We start from the raw sequence: 15,351 nt of genomic DNA, 5'->3' as shown, positions 1-15,351 counted from the left end.
TGATCTGCAAGCGCAAGTGAGGACAAGGAGAGAGAAGTTTGCGATTTGAAGGAAAAAAAAAAAAACGATTAAAGAACAGTGCGGAAAAGGAAATCAAGAATCTGAAAGACCCCATGGAAGATCTCTCGAACGAAACTGAATATCTTCATAAGGTGAACGAACTGGGCTGTAATAAAGAAATAAACGATCTCAAAGACCAAGTCATCAAACTTGAGTTTGATGATGATATTCTTAATGTTATGAAGATGGACAAAGGAAAGGAAAACTTTATTCCTCTAGGTATAATAGAAGGGAAGGATAATATGATTGCCCGTCTAAGACACGAGATTGATGACTTGGAGAAGAAATAAGAACTGAAGAATGTTGGCCACAGAAAGGCTGGCAAGGAAGTAGACCCGCAAGTGCATGTGACAACATAACTTTGGAGAAATTTAACAGTGGAGAAAGGGGAAAAAAAGTCTAAACAACATACCTACATTTTAGTTACTATTTGTTGGAAATGCTTTTGAAATCAGAGGAGTTGGCGTAATTTTGGAAGAATCTTAGTTTTTGGGTGCGAGTAAATTTCCGTAGAGCTCTGAGCTTTATGACTTGGAAATAGATTTAGAAGGTAATTTAGCCATTTAGTTTGTACAAAACAGTATTGGAAAAGAGAATAAAGAATCTTTGTCCATTTCAAGTCCCTCCTTTTTCTCCCACTTCAGCTCTTAGCTATACTAACACCACAGTCACGTTGAAGAAACTAATACAACTCTTCAAAAAGCCATAGAAGGAACTAATGATTTAGTTACGGTGAGCTTGTTTGCTTGGTCTTAAAAAGAAATTTCATAATATATAAGAATCAAAGAAAGCATAAGCATAAGGAGAATTCCTTTTTACTTACGGAGACAAAGAATGAGGGAGGAGTGGCGGTTAAATAAAGGAATAAAGAATCCGTAGAATGGATAGAGTAAAGGGAAAGACTCGTAGGTAATGGTACAGAATAGTTAGACACGTGGCTCTCTGTTGGGGTTCCAGAGAAAAGACTACGATATATATATATATATATATATATATATATATATATATATATATATATATATATATATATAATTGTGTGTGTGCGCGTGTGTATATATGTATACAGAATGAAAGAAATATATATTAATAAATAGTTCTCTCTCTCTCTCTCTCTCTCTCTCTCTCTCTCTCTCTCTCTCTCTCTCTCTCTCTCTCTCTCTCTCTCTCTCTCTATATATATATATATATATATATATATATATATATATATATATATATATATATATATATATCCAGAAACCTTAGGGACATGAGAGCGCTCAGCGAATGTCAATGTATATATAACATCCTTGCTCAAGTCCCTGAGGCCTCGCCCAACACGAACATCGAGCCGTAATTAGCGTAGAGCATTTGGACGCACACATGCACTTACATTTAATATTATACACTATTATGTATAAACAGACCTTTGCATATTTGTACCTTTTACATATGTTATCAAATTTTATTTGTGTTTATATCTTATTTTTTTGTATTTGCAAACTAACATGCAAGATGTTACCGAATTATAAACACTAAGCACATGGCATGTATTTTGAATATTTATTTAACCACATGTTTACAGTTTTATGTTTGTTGTCACACATACCCTTAAATTGTTAAGCTTTTAATCCTTTGACCAACCAGTACGATGATATAAATAGGTCGAATGGAAATCTGCGCAATTTTCACCAGAACTTGACTCACGAGAATCGGAAAAAACTCCGAGGGTATGAAGATACCTAGGAATTTAATGGTGTCACTACAGCGATATATCAATATATATGAAAATGGATGTGTGTGTGTGTGTGTGTGTGTGTGTATGTTCCAGCATAACTCAGAAACGCATTGAGCAATTTCAACGAAACTTGGCATGCATAAGACGTACTATCTAGAAATCAGCACTGTGGGGGCGGGGGCTTCCCTGAAACGGGGCTGGTTCTACCCGTAGACTTAGTAACTTGACGAATTTATCATACCTAATTTCGGTATACATGAATTATTATCTGAAAAGAATACTGTGGGAGTAAGACATCAGTGGCACCAAAGGAGGAGGGGGTCGGGAAGGGGGTGACAGAAAGAGAGGAAGTGAGAGGGAGAGAGTAGAGGGGGTGTTAGAGAGAAGAAAGACGGAAAGAATCGAGGAGGGTTGGAGAGAGAGAGAGAGAGAGAGAGAGAGAGAGAGAGAGAGAGAGAGAGAGAGAGACAGAGAGAGAGAGAGAGAGAGAGAGAGTTTTCGGTTGTCATTCAGTTATCCCGGGCACCGCCAGCTTGGTCAGATAGCATACATATACAATATAGATATATATATATATATATATATATATATATATATATATATATATATATATATATATATATATATATATATATATATATATATATATATATATATATGTGTATGTACTGTATGTATGTGTATATATACATACATACATTATATATATATATATATATATATATATATATATATATATATATATATATATATATAGAGAGAGAGAGAGAGAGAGAGAGAGAGAGAGAGAGAGAGAAAATGAAGGCGCAAATCTCTGGGAAAGTGGCGAATAAATTAAATGAAGGTAGCCAAGTCTTTACATTTTTTAGGATTCGTCGTAATTGAATGGAATCATAGAATAGACGAATAAAAGATGAAGGAAGTTGCGGACGAAAACTGAAAATACTGAACAACAATTCAGCGGAAAGCAGAATAGAAAAACGCGAATGGGTCCCGTGCTTTTATAAAGAATCATTGATTGTTAATCGCTCCATTGGTTGCGGAATGTTACCAGAAGTGAGTCGGCGAAGAAAAAGGAAATGACGATAAGAAGAATCAAATAGAGCACCCTTTTATTTATTGGAATGTATTGTTCGTTTATAGATTTCTGCCGTTTGTGTGATTGTACATTTTAAGACGACATTCGGAGGCCGTCTGGTATAATATTTGATTTTTCTTAAGTTATTTATGTCTTACCTGTAATTTGTCATTAATTTACTGGATTATTAGTTGGCTTTTTACCTAGTTGTTGTTGAGCATATTTTGTTGTGTTAGTTTTCACTTATTTTCTTGTGCGCAATTTTCATCGAAATTATAATTGTAGGATTAAAAATCTGACTAAAATCGAGATCGAATCCGGGATTTGTTATTGAAAGGAAGGCACTAACAAATGATCCGCACAATTCATGTGTGAGTCAGTTGGTAGCACCTCTGACTGTCACTTTAGAGTCCTGGATTCAGTTGGTAGCGCCCTTCTATTCCATTTTAGAGGCCTGGGTTTGATCCCGATGTGAGGTAGAATTCTATTAGGTTTATTTATCCTTCAGTTTTTGCACCGTCCTTCTTCGTTATTTCTCCACTAATAATCGTCAGCTAATGCCCAACAATTATTCCTTCACGAATTGCTGCCCGATATCCTCCTTCTTCCACAATGGCGCAGTATCCTTCCCCCTGCTTTTTTTCCTTTATTACCCAGTGTCCCTTTCTTTGCCAAGTATTGCATGGTCGTCCTCTTCTTTAGCAGCTGTAGCATCAACAGCCTTCTTGCATAATTGTGATATTGTTGATTTTCCTTGCTCCTTTGTTAACCAGTGGATGATCAGCCTTCTTTAATGCCTCAACTTTTGCACAATCACACTCCTTTATTCTTTCGTTGTCAGGTGTTGCACAGTCTTCACGCTTTTTTTTCAGCAACTTTTACCTGGTTATCCTTCTTTCTTTAGTCACTTTCTCTCCGCCACCTTCCTTGCTTCAGCCATTACTCGATCACCGTACTTTCTGCCGATTATCGCTCGTTCTGTCATAATACTTCGCCATCAGCCAGTCTGATTAGCCTCCTCTCATTGTCACCTGTTACGTGATTAGCATCCTTTACCTGTCAGTTGTTGTGCAGTCAGCTCTATCTTTCTTCAACTGAACTTTGCCTGATCATATTCCTTTCTTCGTCATCCTCCCTTCTGTGTCAACTGTTGCCTGATCATTTAATTTTCTTCAGCAGGTATTGGCTAATCATTCTCTATTCTTCGTTTATTGTCACTCAGCCAATTTTCATTCCACATTCCATTATTGTTCATATGTACAATCAGTTCCTGTCTTCATTAACTACTACATGACCATCCTTTCTCCTGTAGGGTTCTTCAGTTTTTTTATGGTTATCCTCCCTTCGCTAGTGGTTATTAAATACAGTCATGTACTTTTCTTGTGTCCCCTAACTACTGACCACTTATTCTATTTTCTTTGCTACTCCAGTAGTTGCCCATTTAGCTTTCTTTCTTCAGTATCCGAGCTATTGTCCATTTAGCCTCCTTTCTTCATCTCCCCCCGCCAATTGTAATTTTATTCTCCTTTCTTCACCGGCTATTGCCAAGTTACCCGCTTTTGTCCACCAACTATTGCCCAGCCATATTCTTTCTTTAAATCTTTTTTCTTCACCAGATATTGCCCGTTCATCGTCATCGTTTTCCACCATCCGTTATCCACTCATCCTTTTTTAGTTTTCTGTAAAAGAAAACTATTGAGATAGCTTTGTCTGTCCGTCCGCACTTTTTCTGTCCGCAGTTTTTCTGTCCGCGCTTTTTCTGTCCGCCCTCAGATCTTAAAAACTACTGAGGCTAGAGGGCTGCAAGTTGGTATGTTGATCATCCACCCTCCAATCATCAAACGTACCAAATTGCAGCCTTCTAGCCTTTGTAGTTTTGATTATATTTAAGGTTAAACTTAGCCATGATCGTGAATCTGGCAACGCTATAGGACAGGCCACCACCGGGCGTGGCTGAAAGTTTCATGGGCCGCGGCTCATACAGCGTTATACGCTGTACAGAAAACGCGATTGCTCCGAGGAAACTTTGGGGGATTTATTACTTGTTTTTCATCTGTTCCTCAGTCATCTTCCTCATTCGTCGGCTAATGCCCAACTCTCCTTAATTATTCTTCAATTGCTGCCTGATCTTCCTTCTTTCTCTACTAACTGTTGCCTGATGTTTTCGCTGTCAAGTGTTGCACAGTTAACCTCCTTTACTGATCAGCTTACGTTATGTCAGTCTTTTTTTTTTTTTAATTCAACTATTGCGTGATCACCATACTTTCTTAATTGGATATTACGCAGATCATTCTCCTTCAAAAGAGTGTGGCAAGATTCGCTTTCTTTTTTCAGCTATTTCGTGATCATCTTCACTTCTATTTTTCTTACAATCGATCCTGCCCGTTTCATAATCTCATGTCCAGTCGTCTTTATTTCTTCGCCAATTGCTGCCCATTTTTTCTCATTTCTTTATCAGCTTTTGCCTGATCATGATTTTTACTTTGTCAGTTATTGCCGAATCATCTTATCTCTGGTAATCATTAATATTCCATTTGTTATGAAAATTAGTGATCCAGGAAGAACTTAAACATTATTAAACTATTCGTTATACATCTATTTTTATTCTGTCAGTTTGGATGTTTTGAATTGCAGTTTCCTTATACCACCATTTAGTGAATCAGAGTCCCACAGTATTGAAATAAAAATCGAGAATCGGCCTACTAGAGCCACCCTGATATCTAGAATTTCCCTATTATGAGTACCTTTTCAAAAAAAGTTTAGAAGAGAAGCTGTTCTATATCATTTGAAAGGTGTGATCCTAGCCACATGAAACCTTAAAAGAGCCTCTAGACCGCAGATAAGTTTTCTCAAGAACGGATTTATTTATCCACCCTCGACGCTTACTCAGCAAAGTTTGCTCGTAAAAATAAATATCTTCCGAGACATTTTTCATTTTCGTGCTGTATGGCTATTAGGTATTAGGCTTGCGATCTGGTCTTTCTTATTCATCGTCTATGTTTCTTTCTGAGAATGCTAGTTTCTGTTAGTTTTGTAAAAGGTGAATTTATGAAATAGCCTAACGTATGCTCAGTGATAATTGTGTGTTAGACGACATAATTATCAGCAAACACTATATATTGATATACTTACCAGGGCATACTGTACATATCTAAATTTAATTGTGAAAGTTTGTTTTTAGATATTGTTGCAGATATATAACGATGGCTAAGGAAGAAAGGGACAATTTGACACGAGGAATACCATTGTGTTCTCAGACTTGAAGGTTATTTCACTTCCTATTTAATCGATGAAATCTCAGCTGCAGTCATCGTTTCTTATCAGCTGTGTTTGTGCTTGTGAGCTGTATGCAAATATTCACAACAAAATTTGGAATTTTGTTATGAAAATTTATCTGTGCAATAATATGAATACAACGGGTGTGTTATTTTCATGGGTATTTAATTTTGTTTTATGAACTGATTTTAGAAGTCAGGGGAAGGAAACAAGGAAGAGGTGCTATGTTGAGGGACAAACAAATATGTCTCGAATGGAGTTTGGGATGTTGATGTTTACAGATGATACAGCACTGATTGTGGGTAGCCAAGATTTACGACAAAATTTGGTTCTTGTAGAGTTATACAAGTTTAATAAGATCACTGAATTACTGCGCTATACTCTCCGAGAGCTAGGCCCAAGGATTTGTTCTTACACAAGAGGTGAAAACTGAAACAGTATTAGGAGACGTAAGTGACTTAAAGGAGTGCAGTAAGCTGAGAAGTTGGGGACCGAGAGAGTATTGCAAAGAACATAAATACCATCTAAAGAGTGTCATACAAGGCACACTGTAATTGGTACCTGCATACAAGGTTTAGAAATGATAAAATCAGGAGTATTTCTGCAAGAACGGGAGTAAGGAAATTAGAGTAAACTAGAACCAGAAAGGAGCAATAAGTGTTAATCTACAGTAGATGGTGGATGAATGGAAATGATTGCTTTGGGAGAAAATATAGCGGATGAGATGATGAATGAAGAGGTAAATTTTAGAATAATGAGGCAGGACGTGCTTAAGAATGGAAAGAGACTTACTGCATGTGGAAGCCATGGTGGGAGTGTCTGAAGGGATTGTTGACCTTGCTCTTCTTCATGTGCGGATGTTTTGAAGATAAGGATTAAAGGTTGACTATTTTTTGTTTCCGTGAAGAAATTACTGAAACGAATCCATGGCGAACTACAATTTGTAGGTTGTGATTACATGAGGCACAAGAATTTCCGTCGATGTAAATGCTTTGACAGAACATGTTTACATTTTAATTTACAAAATAAAAGGTCGAGTTTCATCAGTCTGAAAGAAAATAAAAAATAAGAATATTAACTGAATTAAATAATTGATTTTAAACGAGAAAAAATTTTTCATCTGTTTTGAGGGTATCGATAAGATGGTCTTTCAAATCGTGGAGTTTTAAGTGATGTTAAGAACTAACCTTTGCTGCAACGAGATAGACAAGAATATTTGAGCATTTCAAGAACACAGATGGCATGAGCTATCTTAAGCTTAAAAGCATACTGTGTTTATAATCATTTACGATATAGCAAAATTATTCTTGTCGTGTACAACTTTGACAGTAGTACGTTTTTACTTTGAAAAATTAAGATAAACAACTGAAGTTCTCATTAATTTGAAAAATGTGGATGAAAGAAGTTTTTTAGGATTTCACAAGAGTGGTCAGATGTATTTTTATGTTTAAAGAGTAACATTTCGTATTTTGGTGAGCTGCAGTGGTTTTCCTCTTAAAATGGAGCTTCGATGTTTGTGGTCATTCTTGAATTCAGAGTGCAATTTAATGAACCATTTTTTAACAGATTGAAATACTGTTTTTTTTATTTACATACCGACAATCAGTTGAGGATCTGTTGCAGTGGGTATGGCATTGAATCAACCAAATAGTTTTTCACTATATCGTTCGACAGGGCTAATGCAATAAATCCACTAAAGCATTTTTACCCTTTGCCGTTTGTTAAATCTTCGTCGTCGATCCCTTAGATTGAAAGGCTTTGTGTCGTTATGTGTTTTTACGAGAAGTTTATTGCTTGTGTGCTGCAGTCAGAAATTCCGCCTTGTGCATTCTGGATGTCGGATATTTCTTTGTATTAGTACTTATTCTCATGTCGGAGAATATAAAAAAATCATATATATTATTACTATTATTGATTTTCTCGGAAATTAAAAAAAATCGTTTTTATGCATTATTGAGAAGGTTATTTTATCTACATTTTACTGGAATTTTGTGATGGTAAAATGAAGTGCAATGTCGCTTTTAGTTTTCTGTAAAAGAAAACTATTGAGTAGGCTATTTGTCTGTCCGTCCGCACTTTTTCTGTCCGCCCTCAGATCTTAAAAACTACTGAGGCTAGAGGGCTGTAATTTTGGATGTTGATCATCCACCCTCCAACCATCAAACATACCAAATTGCAGCCCTCTAGCCTCAGTAATTTTTATTTTATTTAAGGTTAAAGTTAGCCATGATCGTGTGCCAACAACACAGTTCACCACCCGGCCGTGGCTGAAAGTTTCATGGGCCGTGGCTGAGAGTTTCATACAGCATTGTACGCTGTACAGAAAACTCGATTGCGATGAAGTTTCTTCGGCGCATTTTTTACTTGTTTCTTATTGACGGTACGCTGACATTATGACAACAGAAGGATATAATGGATACTGTTGCTGCATAAAACGATTAGCAAACCGGCTGTAAATGACCCTTTAAAATCAATGATATTGAAGGTTTCCATGCAGAAAGTCCAAAGATGATGATCTAAACCATTCTGACCAATTTTGGAAGATGGGACTACCACCTCCAGCGTTTTGCTTAGAAATATAAATGCTTCAGATATTAACAACCAAGAGAGAGAACACCTTTCCAGCTATGGAAAATCAACATTTCTTGAAATTGCGACATCCCCAAGGCATATGACATTTGATGCTTCTTTGTGGCACAGCTTTAATTAATACGACCGACGAACCTAGGAATTTTGTTCACGTCCTCATTGTACAGATTGAGTCACCCTCGTAATTAAAGACAGCGTAAGGTCTTTTTCATTAGGGGATTATTATGACAGTTCAAAGATCTTGTCCCCAACGTGGTCTCTCTGGGTATTTATTTTTTCCCCCTCCTTTTGTGTGCACGAATGCGAGTTGAAAGTGGGACTTCCATTAATTACCCACGAAATGAGTCCATTAATTATCTACGAATGAAAGCCTTGTGTATAGTCGTTGCATCTTTTTACCATTGTTTTTTAAATTTCTATCCTTTTGTTCGTAGTCAATCCCTATTCGCTTAATTTTTTATCCTAGATAAGATCATGTAGTTGTCTGCTATGGCTCACATGACTTGGGCAGTAAGTGTTCACGATGGGAGAATGTGATGCATAACAATGCCCCCCTGATATTGCTGGTTTCTGAGGACCATTGTAGTGCTGTGTGTCTATTGATCGGTTGCGTTCATCTTTCGATTTCTCTTTTCTTAGCCATCTGCATGGTGGAATCTTTGACATTTGAGTATCATTTGTGTATTCTCGAAATTGATTAAGGAACAAGTCCAGTGTATGTGTCGATTTTAGCATATTTGCAGATGCTACATTTCTTTCAAAGTTGCCAACAACTGTTGGAACTAACTAAATTTGCTGTCCATTAGTCCTTGAGAGAGTTTTTCACTTGAGGCAGCTTGGGCTACAGATTTCCAGAAATGCTAAACTTCACCATATGAACATGTTATGTTAAATTCTGAACACTGTTCTATATGTGATGTTTCCCCCTATTACAATCCCAAGAGTTATGAGTACATGTTCTTCTGTTGGTTAGAAAACTGGTTATAATGTTTTCTATCAGTAGAACCAGGACTGTGCCCTTTAAGTTATTTTACCCTTAGCACAATCCCAAGAGTTAATTGTATAAGTTGTTAGTCTCTTGGTTAGAGCTTTGGTTATAATGTTGTCTATCAGTAGAGCCAGGAGTGTTCTATCCAACTTGGGGCACAGTTCAACTTGCAGCTGCCGAAGTAGGTAACTGCATGTGTCAGAGATCTCAACAGAAAGCCTAGTTTTATATGCCTTTGTCAGCTAATTTTCTGAAAACGTTTCTTAATGTTGTAGCAACGGGATTCATATCAGTGTCAGTATTATTAAATCTGAGGAAGTGTGGAGCCTTGACGATGAAGACAATTACCAGAGAGCACAAGATCATCACCTAAGTGAATAACTAACTGAATGATGAGCTTGCGACTTGGTAGTGTGCCTCCATGATGAATGTATGCATCTTAAATAGCAAAGGAAGAATCATGCAGAATTGATACCGCTCCACTTACTTGAATACGGATTTCTTCCTTTTGATTACTATTGTGAAGATCACAGGTAAGTTAATATTTTCTGCTTGAAGTCACTTGCTGGTCAAAACTTGAGTACTATACTCTATCTGTAAGGATGCCTGACGTTGGAAACTTGTCATATATTTTTCTCTACATAACAATGCTCTTTGAAGTTTAAATCAGTTGTCCCTGTTTTGCTAGATTTTGTGGGAATTCGTTTATTAGCTGTTACATTACAACTCTTTTGCTAGGATAAGAATTTTCAATGTGATCTGATGAAGTATATATAGAAAAACAACTAATGACATCTTATTGATTCAGATCCCACAATTTTATTATGATACACCGTGTATGATCATTGTGTTTGACGCCGCAGTTTCGACTGTACCAATACCACAATTTATAATATTTGGGAACTATTTGTAGTCCAGCATTTGCTGTGTGGTGATATATACCTGTTAAGGTGGAAAAAGGTATATGTTAGTGATCCGCCACAATCATATATGAATGATTTAATTTGATTTCTTTTCACGCTCTGGGATGTGAAATTAGTAAATTAAATTACATAAATGGCTTCCTTGACCTTGTAAACCTATGTATACACCAAGATGAACTTTTTAGCCCTGTCGCCTGGTGGCCATTTTGTTTTTTCCTTGTGAAAAATATTTCCAAAGGGTGATGCCTACTCAGGGTATATAATAGATCGTGAATCAACCATGAAGCATAGTGCACACCACGAAATATTTTTTTTTCTTAATTCCCCTGGACTATAAAGTAGAGAAACATAAGCAGAAGTATTTTTACAATATTGTACCCCGGATAACATAAGCAGATATGATCCTAGTGAGGTCCCTCACTTATCACACAAAATATATAAATAAAATGGCTAAAGCAAACTTTAATAAATGTGAAACAAAATATTAATTAAGATTTTTAGGCTCTTCTGTGTCTTTCAGGTTTGCGTGAGATATCAAACACAGTTTTTTAAATTGAAGGTGTTAATCAAAATATTTCTTGTAACATCCGTTTTTGAGCAGTTCTGGCATTTATGTTAATTCGGGATTGAGTCATGTACGATCAGGTAGAGTATGAGACAGGAATAACTTTTTATATCTCAGTAAGTAGTCTCTCTCTCTCTCTCTCTCTCTCTCTCTCTCTCTCTCTCTCTCTCTCTCTCTCTCTCTCTCTCTCTCTCTATCTCTACATATATATATATATATATATATATATATATATATATATATATATATATATATATATATATATATATATATATATATATATATATGTACTGTATATATACATATACATTTAATGTGTGTGTGTGACTTTTTCTGCATTGTCAGAATTTATGAGTGCAATAAATTTTTAATTTTTATCATTTTACGCTATCGTTATAAATCTCCTTGGTGTATGAGCTTTTCTTAAAGTCATAACTTGAAATAACTTAGTATTATTGGCGTTGTTGTTGTAGATTAATCTGGCTTTTACCAGCCAGGGATCCAGCGCCTAATAGCCGCCGTGAAGTAATAGGAAGATTTTTGTCTTTTTTATTACCTTTAGTTCCGTGCTACCAGTTTTCTTTATCCTATATGTTCCCATGACTCTCTAGAGCAAGTTTAGATAATCACGAAGGTTGAATGTGTCATATTTCTCTCGTTTTCAGAAAACTATATTCTAGAATCTGACAACCACGCATAAGTCAAACTGTGGGAGGAATCAGGGAAGTGCTTTGTTTGTTACCTTTATCTCTCTCTCTCTCTCTCTCTCTCTCTCTCTCTCTCTCTCTCTCTCTCTCTCTCTCTCTCTCTCTCTCTCAGCCTGATTTCCTTAAGCGTGCTCTTCCTGGATTTTGAACTGGGAGGTACTCGTCTTTTTACCCCGGGTACCTTTCTATTTACCCAAGGACCTTGTTTCAATAATTCTCTGTTCCTTGTGTACATAAGTAGGCAAACACTTTCCAACCAGTTTTATACTTTCCTCACATAAATATGTTGTCCTTTTAGTGGGGCATCCAAGCATGGCATTTTTGCATGTTGTGATAAAAGCCCTGAATTTGGTTCACTTGGAGCCATCATAAATTTTCAATGTGTTTCAGTAGATTCATTTTTAAAATGACTGCCAAAGAAAAAGTGTTTCTGGGTAAGTTTTCCTTAGAATTGATGAATGTCATGTGATTTTGAGGACATACTAAAATATTTACCATATGTACTTCTTGGGAATTGCAATCTGCAAAATACAAACAAGTAATTGAATATTCAAGTTGGCTACCATTTTCAAGATGGTAGTTGTGAGTGGTATGAAATTTGTAATCTCTGTCAAGTTGCAGACTCCTCTGAAACTCAGTATGAAGTTCAGTTCCAGCTAAATGCACCTTGCTGTATAATAGTAGTGCAGTTTAATTCCTAGATGCTTTCTTAATTTTAGCGCTACATGTAGTTCAGAATTGTACATAGTTACATGTAGCAGAATGTGCAAGCAAGGGTAACTGGAATTTGTATAACTTGTCTGTAGCTACCCAGATGGTGTACAGATCGGCAAAGTTAAAAAATACTGGAGTATCTGATACATGAATGTGTTTCTCATGTAAGAAATAGTTGTAATCTACACAGAATATCTGGTTTGACACTTTCTTGCAGGAAACCTGTTCTAATTAGTGTAACTTATTATTTGTACATCTGAATCCTTGATAATGATTCATAACGACTGTTTCAAACCAAGGCATGGGTGCTCATTAGCCTTCTAATTTCTTGGGAATCCAAGACTGTATGCTTTGTATTGCATGCCCATAGGTCATGGCAGAGGCATTGAGATGCTGTTTGCCGTTCAAGCTGACAAAGTGAGTGGATTTGGTACATCTGTAAAGAATTTCTGGTGTTGAGACTAGATGAGGGTAAAGATATTAAAGCAGCCATGGCTGTGAATGAAGGTTTATGTCATTTTTAATGCAGGGTAAAGTACAGCAGAACCAAACTAAGCGGCCAGTATTGGTAACAGTGCTAGGGTTATGAGAGCCAATGTGAAATTAAACTAGAATCCTGATTTTCCATGTGAGAGCCTGCTCTTTTAGTGGCCTTCATGTTTATTCAGTGCTTCATATGGAAAAAAACAGGTAAATGTTAGTGCAACCTACTTGGAGACCTACTGTGAGAACTTGGTGCCTGAGGACTTGATGGCTATCAAGTAGCTCTATAATTACATAGGAAAGGTCATCCTCTAGAGGGTCCCATGATTATTATTGGGAACATACAGCATCAACCTCGAACATCTTGTTGGCTGATGTGGATGTGGAGGCAACGTAAGTCCAAAGCTAGCTGAAATTCCCAAGCTTTATAAATCACAAATGAGGCAGGTAGAAGTAGAGGATGAAAACACAATTCACTCTACATAGCTTAAGGAGAATACAACAAGGAAGCATTTTAAGAAGACATTGGTACTGAGTTTATCCAGCCTATGCATGTGGTAAAAGGGCTGACCAAGCCTCTATGTGCTCGATGGGCTTTCGGGAGTATGTTCCAGGACGACTGACTACTTACAGAATTGTTCGACAGTGTTATAACTAACCCTAATTGGAATACTGGTCTGAAACCAGTTGTATCGAACATCCATTTTGAAAATGGGTGTCATAAAAAATAGAAAGTGCCTTTGGTCAGAAATACTATATTTGATACTTTTATCAGATAATGCACAATTCTCTTTCTCTTTCCCTAGAGCTGCCGTACAATTATCGAATCTTCAGATTCTCGCTCTCTCTCACATTCTGGTCTCATAGATTGATGGTAGTATGTCTGGCTCACAACTGGACGACTCGTGTTTGAATCCCGGACCAGTGTGCCTCTGACCTAAATAGTGAATTTATGTATTAAAATCTTATTCAGCTGTTGTGGGTCTTGAAAAATATATATACCATTGAAACAAAAGGGCCACGACGAGGTAATCCTCACCTTACTGGCCTGAAATCCTGGATAAGATATTCTCTATTCTTGTATGTGTCTCTTTCTCAGGGAATTATATTGTTGCTTTTGTCTTAGCGTTAGGGCATAGTTTAGTAGTGATTAATTAAGGTGATCTGTAAAACTGTTTTCTCAATTTTTTTTGTACTGACCTTTATATTTATATCCTCGCTATTTCGCGTTCTTTTCATATTCCTCTTAATGTTCGTTACCCAAAGATATAGGAAACTATTCTATCCGTGGACCTTGATTTTATCCATATTGTGATGATATAGTAGACCGTAATTGTCTCTTGTTTATATCCCTTTAGGCATATTGCATAGTATTGGTTTAAACGTATTTTATTTTAGTCAGTCCATTTATTCATATTTTCAGTAATGTCGTCTACTAAATACATCCGTTTTCCTTCCGTTCCCTGTAAAGAACACAAGCGGTGTTGAAATCGTGTGGAAGACCCGTCATGTTTTGTGTGTGAGATGACCATATGTTGTGGACGGAAGTATCTTTCAGTAAGAATAAAAACGGGAGGTGAAATAGGTTTAAGTACCTCGTAAGTTTTGCTCTGTATCTGGGATTGAAACAGGTGTTCCGGATTTATGTTGCTTCTTTTTCCCTTGATTTTTATTTCAGGTTTGGTACAGCGTGCTATGTTGTAAACATTTAATGTCGTCGTAATGTTTCTGTATTTGTCGTAGGCCATAATCACACTTCCCCTGCGACGCAATTTAACGATGATTGTATAAAATGGAAACTGCTCTGAAGGTGTGTGTATACGCTGTATATATATACAGGTATATATATACAAATACATACATATATTATTTATATATGTGTATATATATGTATTAGTATATATGTATGTATATACAGTATATATACATATGTGTATATGTGTATACACACCCACACTGTCATTTAGGTAGTATCCTTTTAATACAGTTGTAATAAATGACTTACCAGGGAGAACTTTTAAAAACTTGTGGTCAAGATTTTCTTGCTTTCTTTTATATTTTCTGTTCAAATATCAACGATTGGACTAGGGCAACTAACATGATATTTCTTGGTGCTTTCTATTTAATCTTGGCGTCTGTAGTTTTCCATTAGCACTCGATAAATTCTCTAGAGAATCTGGTACGTTTATTTCTTCAATACGCCAGCCATATCCCAACACGGACACTTGCCAGTAGCAGCCTATGCTATGAG

At 36.5% G+C, this 15,351-nt stretch overlaps 1 long non-coding RNA gene across 1 annotated transcript in view; it reads left to right on the top strand.

Annotated features, from left to right (window-relative positions):
* LOC136845734 (uncharacterized) overlaps positions 1 to 15,351 on the top strand; it is a 522,167-nt gene that overhangs the window by 345,930 nt on the left and 160,886 nt on the right. The gene's annotated exons all lie outside the window — the stretch shown is intronic.

Source organism: Macrobrachium rosenbergii, chromosome 14, assembly GCF_040412425.1.
Source record: "Macrobrachium rosenbergii isolate ZJJX-2024 chromosome 14, ASM4041242v1, whole genome shotgun sequence".
NCBI classification, from domain to species: domain Eukaryota; kingdom Metazoa; phylum Arthropoda; class Malacostraca; order Decapoda; family Palaemonidae; genus Macrobrachium; species Macrobrachium rosenbergii.
This window is presented reverse-complemented; position numbering and strand designations above follow the sequence as displayed.